General features: G+C 41.6%; 1 long non-coding RNA gene across 1 annotated transcript; it reads right to left on the reverse strand.

The window, feature by feature from the left end:
• Nucleotides 1-906: 906 nt before the first annotated feature.
• Nucleotides 907-17,851, reverse strand: LOC122159623. Its single transcript, XR_006168570.1, has 4 exons — nucleotides 17,788-17,851; nucleotides 12,534-12,672; nucleotides 1,755-1,971; nucleotides 907-1,646 (listed from the first exon to the last, which is right to left on the reverse strand). It is a non-coding gene; the product is annotated as an uncharacterized LOC122159623 (long non-coding RNA).
• Nucleotides 17,852-18,312: the final 461 nt, after the last annotated feature.

Below are 18,312 nucleotides of genomic sequence, written 5' to 3' on the forward strand. Positions count from 1 at the left end.
GCTCCTCTAATCCAATGTCTCCCCATCTTGAGAATTTTGAGAAAGCCCATGATCTGCTTCTATTTCTTTCCTGTGAAGTGTACACACTTCATCAGGTCAGATTTCCTTCTTACTTGTGCTTCCTCTTTCTGTCTCCTAACTTTTTAAAATTATTAATACTCTTATTATTATGGCCAAGTTGTACGAAGGACTTGCAGAGAAAAAATGATCCAGATTATTCACTTTTTGTGTGCCCCAAGCTTTTTTAATCTATGGCGCTAGCTCTAAGCAGCAACTGAATAAGACTAGTCAGTTTTCCCTCTGGATAGACTTTGGAGGAGGCTGCAAGGCTAGATGACTGGAGTCGAGTTGTCTTTGGGGCTTTGAGCTTAATTCACAGCAGAATCTAGCCAATTCAAATCAAATTGAGCCTGATGCTAGGGGAAGGTGACTAGGATTAGTTCCTTTGTACCATCTCAGATCCAGATATCTTTTCAGCATTATTCCTGGCTGGTTTATTTGGGCCCAAGCCAAAGCCCTTCATATTTTCAGCAGTTCCAGTGAGTTTTGCATCAGGCTTCGTGGGGAGTAGAAAAAAATGATCATCTGTTTGGCTCTCCTGATGTCAGCTCACTACTAATGTCTTGCATGTCAGTGGCTGCGGGAAGGCCAGAAACATGTTGCTATCTCGTACAGTCCTGTGATGACACACTTTGTCTTTTCTGTGTGACTCTATGACATAAGGTCAGATGGCAAGGAAAATCCGTGATGAGCTCAAGATTCACGACAAAGCTATTTGAATAAAGCTAGGCAGAAACTCTGAATTGGGCCAAAAGAGGAAGGAACTTCATTCAAATGAGAGAAAAGCTAACAGAAAATGTAAGTGCTCATTACAGTGACAAAAGAGTAATGAATCTATAGGGTTACTCTACAGTTTCCTGCTCACAACTCTCTTGCCATAACTTAGTGATGCAGCCCAACTTCTGTTGCTGTAATTTTCTCAAACAGTATGACTTTTAAGTCCTTAGAGCTACATCTTCTTCAGTTCGATTCTTTATAGAAGGGTCCACAGATAGAAAAAGACTTGTTTTCTTTGCTTTTATTCCAGTGCCAGAGAGAACTTTATTGTGGAGGGAAAAACTTTGGTCTCCTTGTCAGACCACTGCTATTTGCTGCTTGCTTTTTGTTTTGTTTGAGACTAGTACTGGGAGCTCTCTGAAGGCCTTGGTGAGACTGTTGTGTGAGCAGAAAGTCCCATTACAGATTTTGGCCTTATTAAAGTCCTGGCCAAACTCCCACAGACTGGAGAGTGGCTGGAAATCGATTCCAAAGGCTTACGAGGAAGTATAGTTATGTGTAGCCATCCCTTTATGCTATTGCTATGCTGCTTTCTTTCATGCCTCTCCTGCAATGGGATGTGGTTCATTTTGGTAACTGAAAAGCTAAAGATGACGAGATCAATTCAGTTTTGCAACATCATAAGAAGTTTCATGAGAAACTGCCTTGGATTAATCCTTAAAATTGCTTTACCTTGAAGATACAATGATTCACTGCTTTCTCAGTTTACCAGATCCATAGTTAGTACTCAGTGCTGTGCACTGCGAGATATATGACTCTTCTTCTGTTGATGTCTCTAGCAATCACTCTGCTGATTCTCATTTTCCATCCTATAAAAGAAGAGAATGATGTTAACTGAGAGTTAAACTGAAAATGTAAATTGAGGTGCTTGTACAAGCTTCACTCATAGTCACTCATTAGACTTCTCTGTCACTTACTTTTTGTGTCCGATGGATCTGCTTTTCTGCAGAAAGCTGATTCCCCAGTGGTCTCTGCTTCCTTTGGGCTTTGTGGTAGCTGTCTCGGCTTTTTTTTTTCTCTGTCTCTGCAGTGCATAGGCTCCCTGGACTGCAGTATTCCATACTCCTCAGCTTTTTCCTCCTGGTACTGTGTGCTTCCTCAGTTCAGATGTTTTTCCTGTTTCTGCTTCTTTTTCTGTTTACAGAAGGTACTGCTTTATGGTTTGTCATCAGCTTTCCACGTCTACATACCAGATTTTTTTGGCAGCAGTGTTCAGATCTTGAAGAAAGTGAAATTACTGTAGTAGATTAAGAAGTAGATGGATTGTCATCAATCAGTCCTGCACTATGAAGGCTCCCAGGACGACGGCATTGCTATTGGCAAGAGTCCTGGGAGAGGTGGAAGGCGTTGGCCAACATGACCCAGACAAGAGGACTTCTGGAGGCAGTGGGCTGAACAACAGCAAATGCACTATATTTTGCCACTTTCGCAAACTTACAAAAAATTCCAAGTTGCTGTTTAAACATGAGTTTGCTTTTTATTTGTCACCACTGTATAGCCAGTGGCAATGGCCACTGTTGGACAAAACCAGTACTCAATGCTTTCCACTACATTAACAAATAGACTGGGACATTCCTGGTGTAATACCAGATGTAGTTGAGAAAAAGCCAATCTAGAACAGTTTTGCCAACATGAAGTGCAGCTCTTGATGTTGTGTTTTGTCCATACAACTTCCTGCACAACAATCCTCAGAGCTTTTTTTTCTGGTGTAAACTTAACCTTGAAATGTGTCTGTCTTGTAACAAAATAGCCAGAGAAGAGAACTGCTGGGAATGGCTCATTAATAGCGTACACTCATGGCTTATGCCTCTGCCTTTGTTGAGTGCTTTGTGAAATCCAGATGAAAAGGAAAGTATTTTTCATACTGTCAACAGAATGTTACAGGTTGACCATAGTCTCTGAAGATGTACCTTAGAATTTCTCTTGCTCATTGTGGAGATGCAGATCCACAATAAGTCCTACAAAATGTTAGTCTATAGTGTTGAGTGGGCTATTTAAGAACTCAGCAATAAATGGACAAAATAACATTCCCAGTATCCGAGACAAAGGAGTTTCTCATTGTATAAGTAATACTTCATACCTACAGTTCTTTATTTCTGCCCTTTCAAATATTTCTCTCTGTCACACTATGTGTCACTCTTGCTCAGATGGGTTAGCACAAGAAAATCTGCTTTGCTTGCTTATACACTGAATTGGTAATAATCTTATTCTAGTGTATTCTTTATACTAAAAAAAAAAAAAAGAGTGATTCTCTGTCTGCTCCAATTCTGTGGATTTGTAAATCCATGCAGGGTAAAAATCCACATGTCCTAACTTCTCAGAAAATGTATTTAGTGAGGATTTCAATTGACTCTTTCAACCTCTGCCTCCTCATCTAACAAAGGTTCTTCTCAACAGAGAAGGATCAGGAGAGGTGTTCAGGGCTTAGTAATTTCACTCTGTGGTTTGACTACAGTTCAAGACTTCAATGGTCTTCAACTGCAATTTTTCTCCCTAGGCCTCCTTATTATTACAGAGCCCTTCAAAAGGCAGCAATAGAAGCACTCAGATTTGTACAGATCCCTGATGCTACATTCTTGAGAAGCCAGTATATGGCACTTTTTTTCTTCTTTTTTTTTTTTTTTTTGGTCTGACCAGCACATGAAAACAAAGGATAGCTCATGCATCAGGTTTTTAACTGTTACTTACATTTAACACTTACATCTTTTTTTTTTCTTCCATATTTCCCACATAACTTCCATAGTTAAAACAAAAAGGTACATGCTATTAAAAACTGCAGCATTTGTGAGCCTTTCATTTCAAAACTTCTTAAAAGCCACTGTCCCTTTTTTTTTTCCCCTGATCTAGGCCACGGCAACTCTCAAGTGCCAAAGGTTACGGAAGTGTTCACAGCATGGACCAAGACTTCACACACACTGTTTGCTCATTATCCCTTCTCACATTCGTGATCATAGAAAGTCCGTGTAGCATCTTCAGCAATTGCTTACAAGGAAGTAGAAGCTTAGGAAACCTAAACACCTCTGAATACTAATAGACATTTTGTTTTGTTGGGTAGTGCTGTATTGTTCTGCTCTGTTCCTATACAATTATAAAAGGCAGCTTTGAAATGTGGTTTCTTGCTAAGCTAAAGAATGTCACGTCAGTGGCCTGAAGGACAGCTAGATATTTCAGGCTTTGTCCACACAGGCACATTTCACACTTCACCTGAATACAACTACACAAGTATAGATAAACAAGCATCATCCTGCCTATGAACTGCTGTGTCGATGTAAAAATATTTTCTCCAGTTCGACTGGAACCCTTTCCAGAGTAACATAAGCCAAAACTGAAAAAAGTCTCACTTTGGTAGTGTTCACATGAGGACTACATCAGTATAATTATAGAACATTACGTAATATAATAAACTCTACTATTGTACAGATGTACTTTGGGAAACTTTATTCACAGTATAGTGAAGTTGCTTCTCAAATCTTTTAATTCAGTGTTACTACAGAGTTAGATCTGAAGCAGCAGGTTCTTGCTTTCATGCTGTGTTTGCAGTCCTTTCTCAAATAATTCATTGCATTCTCTTTCTCTCTTTGACTTACCCTGACATTTCTCTCTCCTCAGAGCCCTACATAGGCTCTTTCTCCATATTTCTCTGGCCACAGTCCTCTGCTTCTCTTTTACATCTTCTGCTTTTTCTTCTTCACACTCTTCCTTGTTTCTGGCTTTTCATAACTCCCTGCAAGTGACTCCCTGAATTCTGTCTGGGGTGTCAAGTGTCATCCTTCTTTTTAAACACATTTTCTCTAAGAGTATAAAATGGATGCTTAACTCTTCTTCCCCACTTCTTTCCAAGTGGTTGCTTCTCTAGCAAACAACACTATGTTAGTTCCTTCTAATTATTTCTTGCTTCTTTCTGACTTACAGGCTGTTCTTGAAATGCCTTGCAAATGCCCATGGAAGCAGCTTTCTCTCAAGAGATCAGTAATATAGCAAATACTCTGCAGCCTCCCCTGTCCCACCCTGTTCTTCGAGAGCTGCTATTTATCGCAGCAGGTAGCATGAGAAAAATAGCAGCTCTCTGGAGAGAAACTATTTTTTCTTAAAACATAGCCAGGCTTTAAGGCCTGTGAACAGGTCACAATAACGTAATTGCAGAAACCTAATTCCTGTTTCAAGAGGTTTGAATTATTTCTCGGACAGTATCACAAGTCACAAAATATTTTTATAGGACTTGATTTAGCTAGACATCTACCAATAGTCATCTGTGGTCACTTAAGCAAATGCAAAAAACAAGCCTCTTATCTCAGAATATAATATCTGTAGAACTGTAGAACTGTGCAGCTTAGTGGCATTTTGGGTGGCAACTGTACCACACCTTGGAAGGGTTTCTTTGGAAAACTGGGGTTAAAAAAAATAATAATGAAAGGGACAGTGAACAACAGATGCTAAGAGCACTTCCTCCACCAGCTGTAGTCAGGAGGAGAGAGAGAAATCTTTTCACTTATTCATTGAGAATTTGCACACAAATTGATGTACCCCCAGAAATGAGGTGTACATTTCAAATTCCAGAATTTGTGTGTTGACACTACAAACTACAGGAGGTCTTTATTGGACAGGCTGACAAGAGAGGCTTATTCATAGGATTTTTTTTTTTTTTTATAATGGCTAATAACAAAATGGAAAATGGAACATTGCCATTTTTCCTAGGAATTTGTTGTCAAGGAAAGTGGAGATTTTACAAATAGCAGAGACAGGACTAACACCTCTCCAATAGCGCTTCTAAATTCTGCCACTGTTTATATTTTAAACATTTGCTAACCTCAAAAATATGCCCATTTATTTTTTGGTGGTGTCACAGAAAGATGACACCACCCTTTCAAATATATAGTGTCACACAGGACAAACAATGCAATGCAATCCTCTGCACTCTGGGAAAGTGCAGGTTCATTCTTCATGAGAGTATTTCACTAGCCTTGTATTCAGATTCATCAGGCCTCACACACTGGATGATGAAGTCAATAAGGGTCTTTCTTACTATTAGCTTGATCTGTTTCAAACCAAGTCAATGAGTAGTAGCAGATTTTCTGGAAGGAACTCATTAATGGAAATGCTGCTGCTTTCTGCAACTCCCAGGTATCCAATGGAAGAATCATTTAGTTGCCATAATGTCTGCTGCATCCTTGTGTTGTGGCTGTGTCACTCAGATATTACGATCTTCTTTAATTTAGCTTCCTTGATCTCCTTTCAGCTATGCTTTTTCTCCTGCTGTGCAATATTATTTTCGTGTCTTCTAGTTTATGTGCTATTGGCAGCCCTTGCTCTCCACTTATCAGAAGAGGAAGAGAGAGGACAGCGTCACACTTGAATGATTTTTTATAAGGTTGGGATATATAGTAGGTTTCACAATAAGATAGCCTGGCCAATAGAGTTTGTACGTATGGATTTTTCGGTTTCTTTGCAGCTATGGGATCAGCTTTGCACAGTAAAAGAGAAAAAAAAGGAAAAAAAAAAAAGCAAAGAGAGATTCTGTTTTTGCACTGGGATAATTCTATTGACTTCAGCAGTTTTATTTCAGATTTTTGCTGGAACAAAGGGAGTTCAGAGTCAAGCCCAATGGATCTGTTTACAGCGCTTTTGGAGACACCAATTTACTCAGTCATTTGGAAAATCTTACTTCCATACTGCTGAAGATCTGGGATGATTCTCAATTCTAATGTATTAGGGGGTCTGCTCTGCAGTGTATAGATGTGTTTGCTTATAGAATTAGAAATCTGTAAAGTAAACTTTATACACCAAGCCCTGCCTTCTCTTGTGTTTGAAGGCAAAGCAGAAAATAAGATGCATGGAGAATTTCCTGCCCCTGTGCAAAGAGAAAATCTCATGAGTGTTAGCCTCTAGCAAAGCTGGATACAGCCTCCCAGACTGTGATCGTTTACACAGCCCTCAGGAGCAAACTCCAGCTAGACACAGCTCTGAGCACTTTCCTTCCTGGGCACAGGATGCCAGCAGCCTGCTGCAAGGAGTCCTATCCTGCTGGTTAGGATTTCTCTTGGCAGAGCCCATTCTGAGTGGAACCTTTGCTCCCTTTCATTGCAAGGACAGCATCCTGGCCCCTCTTAAATGGCTTAATGCCCTACCCTGATTCTGTAATGAGACAGGCTTAAGCAAGCCTACAAGTCAGGGAGGAAGGCTGCTTTCTCCATGTATCAGAGGGGATTACAAGAAGTATGCTTATTGACTTTGACCACACACCACTACCATTTTTCTTTTGAGGAAAGGGATTCTGTGGTTAAGTAAAAATATGGAAATGTTGCTGTTTGGAGCTTTGTTGACAGGTTGGGTTTTTTTTTGTTTTTTGTTTGTGTTCCCCAAGGTGTGAAATCACACTTGGCAAAAAGCATCTGAACGCTCAAATGTGTCATTTAGTGCCCTGAGTGTTTACCTCCAAGCCTGTGCCACTGATGACACAACATGCTGAAGGAACAGAAGTCTGTTGGCTGGGAGCTGAACTGGTTTCCTAATTTGCACCTGTGTGCTGGCAGACAAGCATCCATCAGTTGCTGACTGCTGTGCTTCCTGGGTACAGTGGCACTGCCAGGGCTGAAAGAGAAGATTAAGAAAAAAAAGGTAATAGAATTACAGGAAACAGAACTGGAAGGGTTGTCAGGAGGCTGGATTGACTATACCTGTGTAATTCCTGACAGATACAATTAAAAAAATCTCTTTGAAATGCATTATGGCCACAGAGCCACAGACTGAATTTGTTAGAAATAAATCACTCTCTACATCTGCCAAATCTTAAAGTGCTGTTCCAGAGTGGTGGACAGCAGTTTGAGACACTGTGTAAAAGTTCTCATATCTTGTTTTATTTGACTTTGACTTTGTATAAAGTGTTCGTATAAAATATTTATCTCCAGAGTGGAAGAGTGTAGATATGCATGATTTTGTAACACTCTGCAGGAGATGGAATTTTGCTAAAGCAAGACTTGTGTGACATGCTTGAAATCAGGCTCATAACCATCTTGTACAGCTTGCTGTTTTATGGGTGGATTTTGCATTCAAGGAGAACAAGTAAATAAAAGGAGAGAAAAAAAGAAAATTAACTCCTATGCAGCTACATCATCTTTCAAAAGGTACCAAGGTCAGGTCTCCTCATTAGTTCCTTTCTTCATTAGCATTGGAAGAACGAAGAACAGCATTTATTTTATATTCTAAAGATTAATTGAAGTGGGGGGCGAAACAGTGAAATTGGATTAGTAAATTATTAACCAATTTCTATGTAATAAGAAATAATCTATTACAGATCCTATCCCTCCATCTAGGGATTTGTCTTAAGCATTTGTCTTTAGGAAGGAAAGTGGAAGGGATAAGAGGACACAGGCTAGAGACCATCTATCAAGTCAGCTACTGGAACGTTAATAATGAAGACCTTTGAACTCGGCAAATCTTCTGTATCTCTCTCTCTTAACCGCAACTTACAAATTGTCCCAGGGCTGCTGCCTGATCTGATGGCCTCTTTTTAATTTTTGCCCTCACCTTATTAAAAATGCCACTGTTACAATCTCGGCGGCTGACAGTGGAAGCAACAGTTAAGAAAACCAGAAGCTGGCAGCCTGCCGGCTCAGGAACTCCCTGCAGCCTGTGAGTACACCTCCACCCACTCGCATTTCGGGAGAGGAGCCTGATGCCAAGGCGAAGGAGGTGGCTGGGAAGTGGGGATTCTGCTTTCTCTGGTTTCTGAGGCTGCCTGGGAACAACCGGGTGCTTTTTTTGCCATTTGAGTCAAACCTTTCACAGCTGGAAGGTTTCCCCATCTCTTGTTTCTAAGATTAAAACTCCGCTTTGTTTTTAGATACCGTAACAGTAACACAAGCATCTGACGGAAACCAACAGGCTCAGAGTTCTGACTCAGAGGAAGGGGCTGCTCCATGGTGAGTGCTCCTTGATGGTACTTCTAACCTGTCCCACCGGGTGTCCTGATCTGGGAAGGGACAAGTGGGTTTTGTACTATGCTCTGGCAGCCCCACATTCTTCGTGGCCCTGGATGTCCTTGTTGGATTTTAGAGATGGGGACTGAGGTGGGATTTTTTTATGGGAAACTCCCACCTGCTGTACCCGTGCTGTGATGGAATTCCCTGGCTGGGCTGCAGGCAGCACAAACACACGTTGTTCTCTCTCAGACTTGTGCTCAGGCTTTGGTGAATGCCCACAAGCAGCGTATTAAATTCTTCCCTCCCACCTTCAGCCTGCAATGAGCAGCTTCTTGACTCATTTTACCCTGTGCTCACCTTTAACGAATGACTTCAGCTCTAAGAGCGAGCTTCCCTCCACAGCCTCCTTCCTTGGTTCTCAACACCCCTATCTTCTCCCAAACTCTGGAAAGCTCCTGTGCCTAGCTGGTGCCAAGCCGAGCTGAACGGACTCGGGCTCGGCTCGGCACCGACTCGGCGACAGGAGGGGGAGCTCGAAGCGCGCCGGCGTTAATCCGAGGTTTAATTCAGCCCCGCAGCTCTTCCAGCCTCTTTGCAAGAAGCCTCATGGTGAAAACAAGGGGCACTGGCTGCATGTTGCTCCGGGAGAGCTTCCGCTTTGCCATAATACATTTCTTATTTTCTTTCCCCCAAGATGTATCGTGCCAGGTGCAGAGTCATTTAAGTTCCCTTTCTCACCGAAGGTTGGATCTGCTGATTTAACCTGGCAGTAGACACACCATGATCAGGCAGAGTGACACTCATTACTTGCATTTTGGGTGTGCTGAGTCCTGTGATTTTTCCAGATGCAGGTAACTCAATGGCATGACTTGTGGTAGCAGGGGACTGTGTTTTTTTTTTTTTTTTTTTTTTTTTTTTTTTCCATCTTGAGTGCAGTGGTCAGTTTTGGGCCCCTTGTTACAAGAAAGACATTGAGACCCTGGAGTGTGTCAAGAGATGGACAACAAAGCTGTGAGAGGACTGGAACACTTATGGACTTAAGGCTTATGGGAAAGTGCTTATGAGGGAGCTGGGATTGCTTTGTCTATAGGAGGCTCAGGGGAAACCTCATCACTCTCCACAAACTGCCTGAAAGGAGTTTGTGGCAAGGTGGGGGTTGGCCTCCTCTCCCGTATAACTGGTGATAGGACGAGAGAGAACGGCCTCAAGATGCTCCAGGGAAGGCTCAGGATGGGTGTTTGGAAAAATTTCTTCTCAGAAAGAGTTGTGAGGAGCTGAAACAGGCTGCCCAGAGAGGTGGTGGAATCACCATTCCCAGGGGTGTTCTAGGAACATGTAGGTGTGGCACTTAGGGGCATGGCTTAGTAAGTATGGGATGGGCTGACAGTTGGAATAGATGGTCTTGGTGGTCTCTTCCAACCTTCCTCTACCAACTCTTCCAATAATCTTTTGATGTCCCTTCCTGGATTGTTCTATGATTCTACAGTTCTAAATTCAAGAGAAAGATATGCAAGTCTTCGCAGAAATACATGTATGGAGTAGAATTTGGCCACCTGAATAGAGCTCCTGCCACAAACCTTTAGATTTAGCTGAAGGTAATGCTGAAATTCCTGAAGTCAAGGCACTTCCCTGAAAAACTTCCTCTTTGACTCAAGGACATCACTAAGAGAAATGCTTTAGCTGTTTTCACTCTTTTCTGTGAGAAGTTGACTTGGAAAAATTCCCAGCGTGTCAAAGCACCTTCCTGAAGTCATCCCTCCCTAATGATGCAGAGGAAATCACAGCATTCAGGTTGCATTTGTCAAGACAAAACTAACATCAGGTTCTACGGAGCTAAGACACTGAAAAAAACTCATATTGCTTTCACAGCAGCAGTGAGAACAGGTTTCCATGACAGAAACCAAGCCCTGCCTGCTCCTCCATGCAGCCCACTGGCATGGCTCAGGTAGTCTTTAACATGGACTTTATTTTTCCTAGTGCAGACAGATAGCCTTGTAGAAGACTGATCTCCTAATAGCACAGCAATACCTTTGAGAAATATTTCTTTTACAATACCATTAAGTCCCTGCATAATTCTCCCATATAAATTCCATGAAAATTTCCAAATTTGCAATCCACTAGTCTCGTATGAGATAGGTATCTAAGGTAAGGTATCCTCCTCCTTATACTTAAGGTCATGAGGATCATTATCACTGCAAGATGGCCCTATGATTAAAAAAAAAAAAAAACCCAACAACAACAACAACAAAAAGAGAGCGCACCACTTGAGCTGGAGGAGAAAGAATCCAGGATGGATTCAAGACAGAGCCAAATTAAAGAATTTTCTGAGTTGCAATCCCAGACAGAGTGTTGCATCTTCCCTTACTAAGGAATAGGAGCCTGGTCTCTGCATGCACAGAAAGCTTTATACCGATATAGATCTGTGATACATTTAAAACAGAATGAACTCACTTAAATTATCTAAAAATGTTAGTGGAATCATAGACTCTGACCTTAAAGTGAAAAATGATTTACAACCTTTATAGTGGTGTCTTTATCATAATGCCATGATTTAAAGTATTTTATCCGCTCAGCTACACAATCTTACCATTCATTTGCAGTTGTCATTTTACCTACAAAAGAGGTACCTAATATCCCTCAAAGCAGTAGAAGCCTACTGAGTATTACAAGGGGGAAATTATTACTAGTATATTATACAGAAAGACTGTAAAGTTCAAACAGAGGCAGTTGTGTGTGCATACCACGTCTCATGCAAATTATGCTTAATAGTTTAACACTGCATTATGTTTCGCCTGCTGAATGAAAATGCTTCTTTAGTTATTTTTCTAATAATCTGTGTAACGCCGGGGACCTAATTAAGGCAAACCATTCCAAATGTGTCTGTTTGCTACCTAAATGGCCTGATTTTCAAAAGTATTGAAGCTATATGAGAAGCTTGGTACATCTTACTACTTGGTCATTTTTATGTTTTTATGAGAGATTTAGGTGCCCTGTGTGAGGTGCCTAAGCAGTATTTTTAGCCTAATTATTTTAAACATAAGTTTGTAGCAAGAAAATGAAATCTATGAAACATTTCTAGTAAGTTTATTTCTTCACTCTCTTCTCTCAAGATTACCAACACAGCTATAGGAAAAGATGCTGACCTACAAGGCTGCATCAAAATGAAGGTGTTTCTGCAGGAAAACTGTGATATTACTTCTTGATTGCAAAAGCAGTGTGTGATGCATAATTAATCCATGTATGGCTAAAGGCTTTTTACAAGTCTGCAAATGGAAGATTGATCAGGAATGCATGCATCTCATGCTCATCCTGAAAAGCCTCACATCTGGTGGGGGGGGAGTGCAGGCTGAGCAGCATAGGAGATCCGCTCTCTCTTGTGAAGGTGCATGCTGAACTGGAGGCTGGCTGCCTTCAATTTCACTGGCTTAGCAACTACTGAAGAATGGTTTATCTTGTGGGGGGACTTTTGAATATAGTAACTTATTCCTAGCCAACTAACAACGTCTAATAGGAGTATTTAAAATTCTAAACTTCTGGCATGGTCTGTACACAGATTTCTCACCGACATAACCAACAAAACTGTTAACGTGATTTAGTGATTTTTTTTGTGTAGGGATACCTCCCATAAAAGCAAATCCCTGTTGGCAAGTGGCACAAAAGTTGCATACTGACACTTCATATTGAAGGGCCAAACTGGCTGCCAGTACAGATGCCAAATTCTCCTTGACTTTAGCAAGTGATCTACCTTGGAAAGGATGGGGGAATCATGTTACCTACCGGAGTGCTGACTGCTGGAAGCAGCTGTGATTCCCAGTCGGGTGCAGAATTGTTGAGGTCTCTGACAGGGTGCTGGTAGCTGAGCACCACCAGAAACATTTAGGCTGGTTTACCAGGAGCCTCTTTCCTTCCTCAAAATCTAGATAAACATGATGACAAATTAATTGTTCAGTGCTGGATGCCATACCTTACAGAGAGATTTACAGAGCTGTTTGGAGCAGGTGCTTTGGCTGTGCTGTTTACTGCTTGAATGAGAGACCAGGCAAGATTTTTATAGTCCTCTCCCATAATGTTTAATGAGCAATATTTATGCTTTTGTCAGAGATAGGCTTTCAGCCGTCATTATTGGCTGCAATTTTGCAGTTTAATGCAATGTACAACTTCAGTACTCACTGTTATGAGGCACTGTTAAGTGGCAGTGGGTCTTGTAGTCTGCTCTTACAAAATACAGAGAGCAATTATAGTTTGAGAGGCTGGAAAGGCTGGAATGTTGGTGAATTATGAAACCATTGACTTTTGTGTCCTGAATCTGAAGAGCAGCCAACCAAAGCAGTGTGTGCTTACTATATATGTAGTATAGAATATATATAGTCTCACATCGTGTATGTGTGTGTATATATGTATAGGTATGAAGACCAAATTCAACTCCGTAAGTCTGTCTTGAATGAAATACACTCAAAAAAACTTCAGTGATGTCTCAAAGGTGACCCATAAATAGAGAAGTTCTAAGACAAGTTTGGTCCCACTAGCAACATATCATCCACCAGCTGCCTCCAATACTTGACTTGATGTATCTGATTCTACAGTTATGTTGCCTTCCTTTTGCAATGGACCAAGGGAGGGGTAAAATCTCCCATCTTACGGGTGGCTATTTGTTATGCCTCATAATGCAAGCAGCAGCCTGAGTTCTGTTTCTGAGCGAAATATGTGACATAAGGGTAATTCAAAGAAAACTTAAAGGATAAGACGCTGCTGGGGCTGAATCACTTTAAGTATATCACAGAATCACAGAATTGTAGGGGTTGGAAGGGACCTCCAGAGATCATTGAGTCCAACCCCCCTGCCAAAGCAGGTTCCCTACAGCAGGTCGCACAGGTCGGCATCCAGGCAGGATGCCTGGTAGGATTCATCCAGGCAGGATTCCAGGTAGGAATATATCAAAGTACATTGATTTGCATAAGTATCTATACTGAGGTGTATATAGAGAACCCAGAACCTTAGGGAAACAGAAGGTGCTTTCTCTTTAAACAATCTCTTATTGCAGGTCAGATTGAATGATTTGTCAAAATGTAACTGATGGACAAAAACTACAAAAGTAATTCATGCCAAGGCTTCCCCTGAAAACTCATCTTTGTAGAATTGTGTTTGAGGTAGACAGCTTCTAGAGAGCTTCATATGGAGGACTTCCTTCACGGAAGGCAGGTGAAAGGAAAGTAAAAGATAAGCAGTACTCATGTGTAGGCTTGTGAAAAGAGAAAGAAAGAGTCTCACAAATGGGAACTTGTCAAATCTGGAGAAAAAAGAAAAAAAAAAAAAAAGGCTGTCAAAAAGGGCTTTCACACAAACTTACTTGGGAAGAGCTGTTCTTCAAGGTCTCTTGAGACCGTACCAGACAATTAATTAGAAAAAGTGGGTAAAGTAGTGGCAATGATCTTTGAAAAAAGTTCAATTTCCACTTTCCATTTTGTCATAAACTGTGAGGAAGTGTTAAATAGTGCTATTAAACAGCTGTTGCCTTTCTTCTTAAAGGCAGATGAAGTAGTGATGGTAGATAGCATTGCTCTCAGTAATGTGTGAAGGGTTAAGGAATTGCTCCCTGCCCCATATCTAGAAAATCTTGGATGCTCTGGTACTTTCTGATTTTGGGAAACTCCAATTTTGTTCCCTCATCTGGATTTTAATATCTTGCTCACAACAATGGGCGCTGCCACTGTCACTGCAGGTGGCTCCAGGTCTGGGTAAGGAGAAAGTGGAAGAAGAGGAACCCCTACACTAATGAGGATAGATCTCTAAAAGCTGAGCAGCTACTTTCAGCATGGTTTTGGTTTTGCTGCTGACAAGCAACTGTTCTGTACTGGTATCTACACTTGGTTGAGGTACCTGGAAAGGACTAAGGCTGTATTTTATACCAGATCTCACTGGCTCATTGAGATCCTCTTGACTGACACCAGCATAGATCAGGAGAGAATCTGACCTTGGGTCTTATAAAAAGCCCCCACATTTCTAAACACATTTTTTCCCATAATTAGAGCTGTCATAGCACTGGTGCTACCTCAGAGAGAACTGAATCATTAATGCAGTCATTTGGCTCCATATTCCTGCTTCTCCTAAGGCAGCCAAACAACAGAGGGGCAGGAGGAGCTGCGATGGATGTGCTGCAAAAGCAGCCAAATGCAAGAGGGTGGGGGGGCCCAAGGCAAACAATTTCCTGCTTCAAAGCACTACCCAGGGAAAATTTCTAGCTTGCACAGAGTGATGCAGTGGAGGCTGTCAGCCCTAAACTGAAGGAGACAGCTTAGACACCGAGCTGCTTTGCACTCACCCCATGACTGGGTCCCAGCTGAAGCCGTGGGGTGTGAAAACTGAGGCAGCAGCAATGTTGTCACCCTGCTGACAAGGGGTGTCATCAGGTTGTCTTCCCCACAGGAGCTGAAGGCTGCGAGGCCTCACTAAGTGCATCTAGGACAAGCATCTCTCTCTGAGCATAGCTTTGTTGTGGGGATCTGCAGTGGGCAGCTGCACTCTTCAACACCTCCTGTGTTTGTGCAACATGAGGGCATTCAAGTACCTGAACACCAATGCTACAGACTACCAGTCAAGAAATGACATTAAAGTCTCACTGCTGTCTTCCTCTAGGGTCTACAAATCCCACACTCAAGGTGCTGCCTCCATCCCGTGACTGTGAGGAGTGCTCAGCAAGACAGCCCTGCTGCTGGTGCACAGCAGCCACATACACCAGGCCACAAGCAGGCAGAAGCCAGGCATGTGCACACCACCACTGAAGACAGACTGTTTGCACAGTGTAAGCGCCCAAATGCCACTGGGAGGAATCAGCCATTTCCAGGCTTTTCAGAGGAATATTATAAACAAAGCAGAGTGAAAGGAAAGGTGTATAAAATGTCTTGACAGCGCCTTTTAAGCGAGTCGCCATGTGTTATTTTAGCCAAGTCTTTATTCATTTCTACTTAATGCTGTATGCTAAAGGTCTCAGAGCTGCTGGCAATACTCAGTGGAATAATTTTAGAGCAACCTTAATAGAAAGTGCAGAATAAAGGGCTGTTCAAATACACTACAGCAAGATAGCTTTTTAATAGAACAAGTTATCCAAAACATTGATGGCTGGGGCTCTGAATGGAAAAAGATCTCCCCTGTGTTTAATTACCCCAGCCTGTCTTTATTTCCCTCTTATTATTCTAAACACAGTTCGCTTGCGCTGGACACAGTCCATCTGGAAAGTCAGTGTTTGATCGACGATGTGTCCAATTCATAGGCTGGAGGTCTATGAAGGAGGACTGCAGCCAACCATCCTGTCCGACCTGCTGCACAGCACACACTATGGCATCCAACCCACCATACTGCCAACCAAGGCTACAGTGGAAGGAATTAGTCTTTGCTGCTATTCTGGATTCGGGAAAGCATTTCTATTTAGAGCTATATTAAAGCACACACTTGACTTTAAATAATGTGCTTAATTCCCTTATAAACACTGCAGTTCAATGCGACTTTAAATTTGAATGTTTGGGAGCAGACACTATGGGGTGCAGGAACTAGATCATAATGGAAAGCATGCTTTATGACTCTTAGCGCAAAGTGAAACCTTATGAGTTTAGACTAAAAAGTCAGTTGGCTTGCTAGTATCTCTCTGCTGAGCATGTAACCTGCTTTTCTTGGAGATGTTAAGGCCTATAGAGGTTCAATACTATCGCCAGTTGCAATACGAAACTGCTGCAGGAAGCAGAAGTGATATCCTTTTCCATTTCACTTATTGGAACGGATATATGAATCAATAGTATTTCATTAATTCAGTAACAACCTCTGCTAAACCTCTCAAAAGACAAGAAAGAAGAGAAGCTGATTTTGTCTTCATTTTTAAGGGTTTTTTTTTTTTTTTTTTTTACTTGCTTGGGGAATGGAAGAAATCTCTGCCGTACCATAATACCTTACCTAATTGAGCTCTTAGATTAATGTTTAAACTTCATTTGCAAGTCCATTACTAAATCTAATCAGTTACAAAGGTACCATTAAGGTAAGGTTTTTTTTTTCCCCCATACTACTCTCAATTCACATTTCCCCACACACAACTGTCCGAGGCCCTCACAGTGGCTGCACATACTGCACTATAGATTTTGTACTGACATCAGAAGGGAAGAAAGAAACCACAGAATATCTTCAGTGGAAATAATAATACATAAAATGACATGGAGTTCACACACTGGTATAAGCCATAGAGGAGTAGGTTAGATCTTGAATCTACTCAAACTTCCAATTATCAAAGGAAAACAATACTAATGTTCATCCTCTTTAAAAGTGATGATGACTGCCTTTGAGAAGACATTTTTCTTAGGTCCATTACCTGTAAGAGTTATGTGTCATGGTCAGCATTATCCACAGCATCTCCCAGTGATCTGAAATCCTGGCAGAGCCCAAAAGTTTCAGGCCCGCATAGTTTTCCATGCTCACATACTCAGCCTTGTTGCTAATAAATCCTCTTCACATTATAAGCAATACGTTCCTTTCAAGCTAGGCACCAGAATAAGACCACCAACTTCTTAGTACATAGAATAGCGGACAGTATAAATGCTAACACACGTCTGACCTAGCTGCAATTGAATGGATGACTTAAAGCCAAAGACTCTCTCTCTCTCTCCCATTACCTAATCCCTGAGACATCCAGACTCCCATCCTCATCAGCACTTGAAAAAAAGAAAAAAAAAATTGGATTTTATTTTTATAACTGTTCTCAGAAGATAAACAAAGCTAAAATTGAGGTATAAAAATCAACAGTGTGATGTTCTGCAGACACCGGTACTTTCAGGGAAATAAAAAATTCACTGCTGTGTCTGCAATCATGGAAAGCTCTGACTGCCTGGGGGATGGGGTCAAACCCAGATCTAGGAGTGTATAATCAATGAGTATACAGATGTATAATTGACAAGTATGCAGAGAAGTTAGACTGGTCTTCAGAAAGCGTATAGCTGGAAAGATCATTACAGTGGAAAAGGATAATTGGAAACGAATGGGAAAAAAAACTTACCTGTATCCTGGGCTCACAGAAAAAGACTCCAAGAGGAGCAATCCCCAGAGAAAGATCCTTCCCCCATGACAGTCAGCCCTTAAATGGGGTCTAGGAGAGATGCAGCCAGGCTCCACCCATTCCAGTAGCACAGCTGAATTGCCTTCACCTGTGCTCCCATGGCTGACTCAGTGCTTGCCTCAGGTGATCAATCAGAGGATCAGGCTGTGATTCGATAGTTCCCATACAGGGAGGCAGAGGTGTTTAATGGAATTTGCTAAGAATCAGAGGTTTTGTCACCTTCTCTAAACACACATCTATTTCCTGATCCCAGAACACTTTTTTTTTTTTGCAGCCCACTTACCCAGCCAGTCCAGAAATCTTTGTGGGAAGCAGTGGATGGGAAGGAGCTCTGAAGAGTCCTGATACAAAAGTAACTCTATTGCTGGAGAGATGTTATTACACTGCATTGGTTTGTCCACTGACAAAGGGAGACCTGCAGCTCCTAGAGAGCACTGCTATTCAAAGGATGCCTTTTGGTGATCA

The sequence above is a fragment of the Centrocercus urophasianus genome, unplaced genomic scaffold (genome assembly GCF_019232065.1).
Source record: "Centrocercus urophasianus isolate 14NV4802_14NV808 unplaced genomic scaffold, USGS_Curo_1.0 seq_16, whole genome shotgun sequence".
Classification (NCBI taxonomy): Eukaryota; Metazoa; Chordata; class Aves; order Galliformes; family Phasianidae; genus Centrocercus; species Centrocercus urophasianus.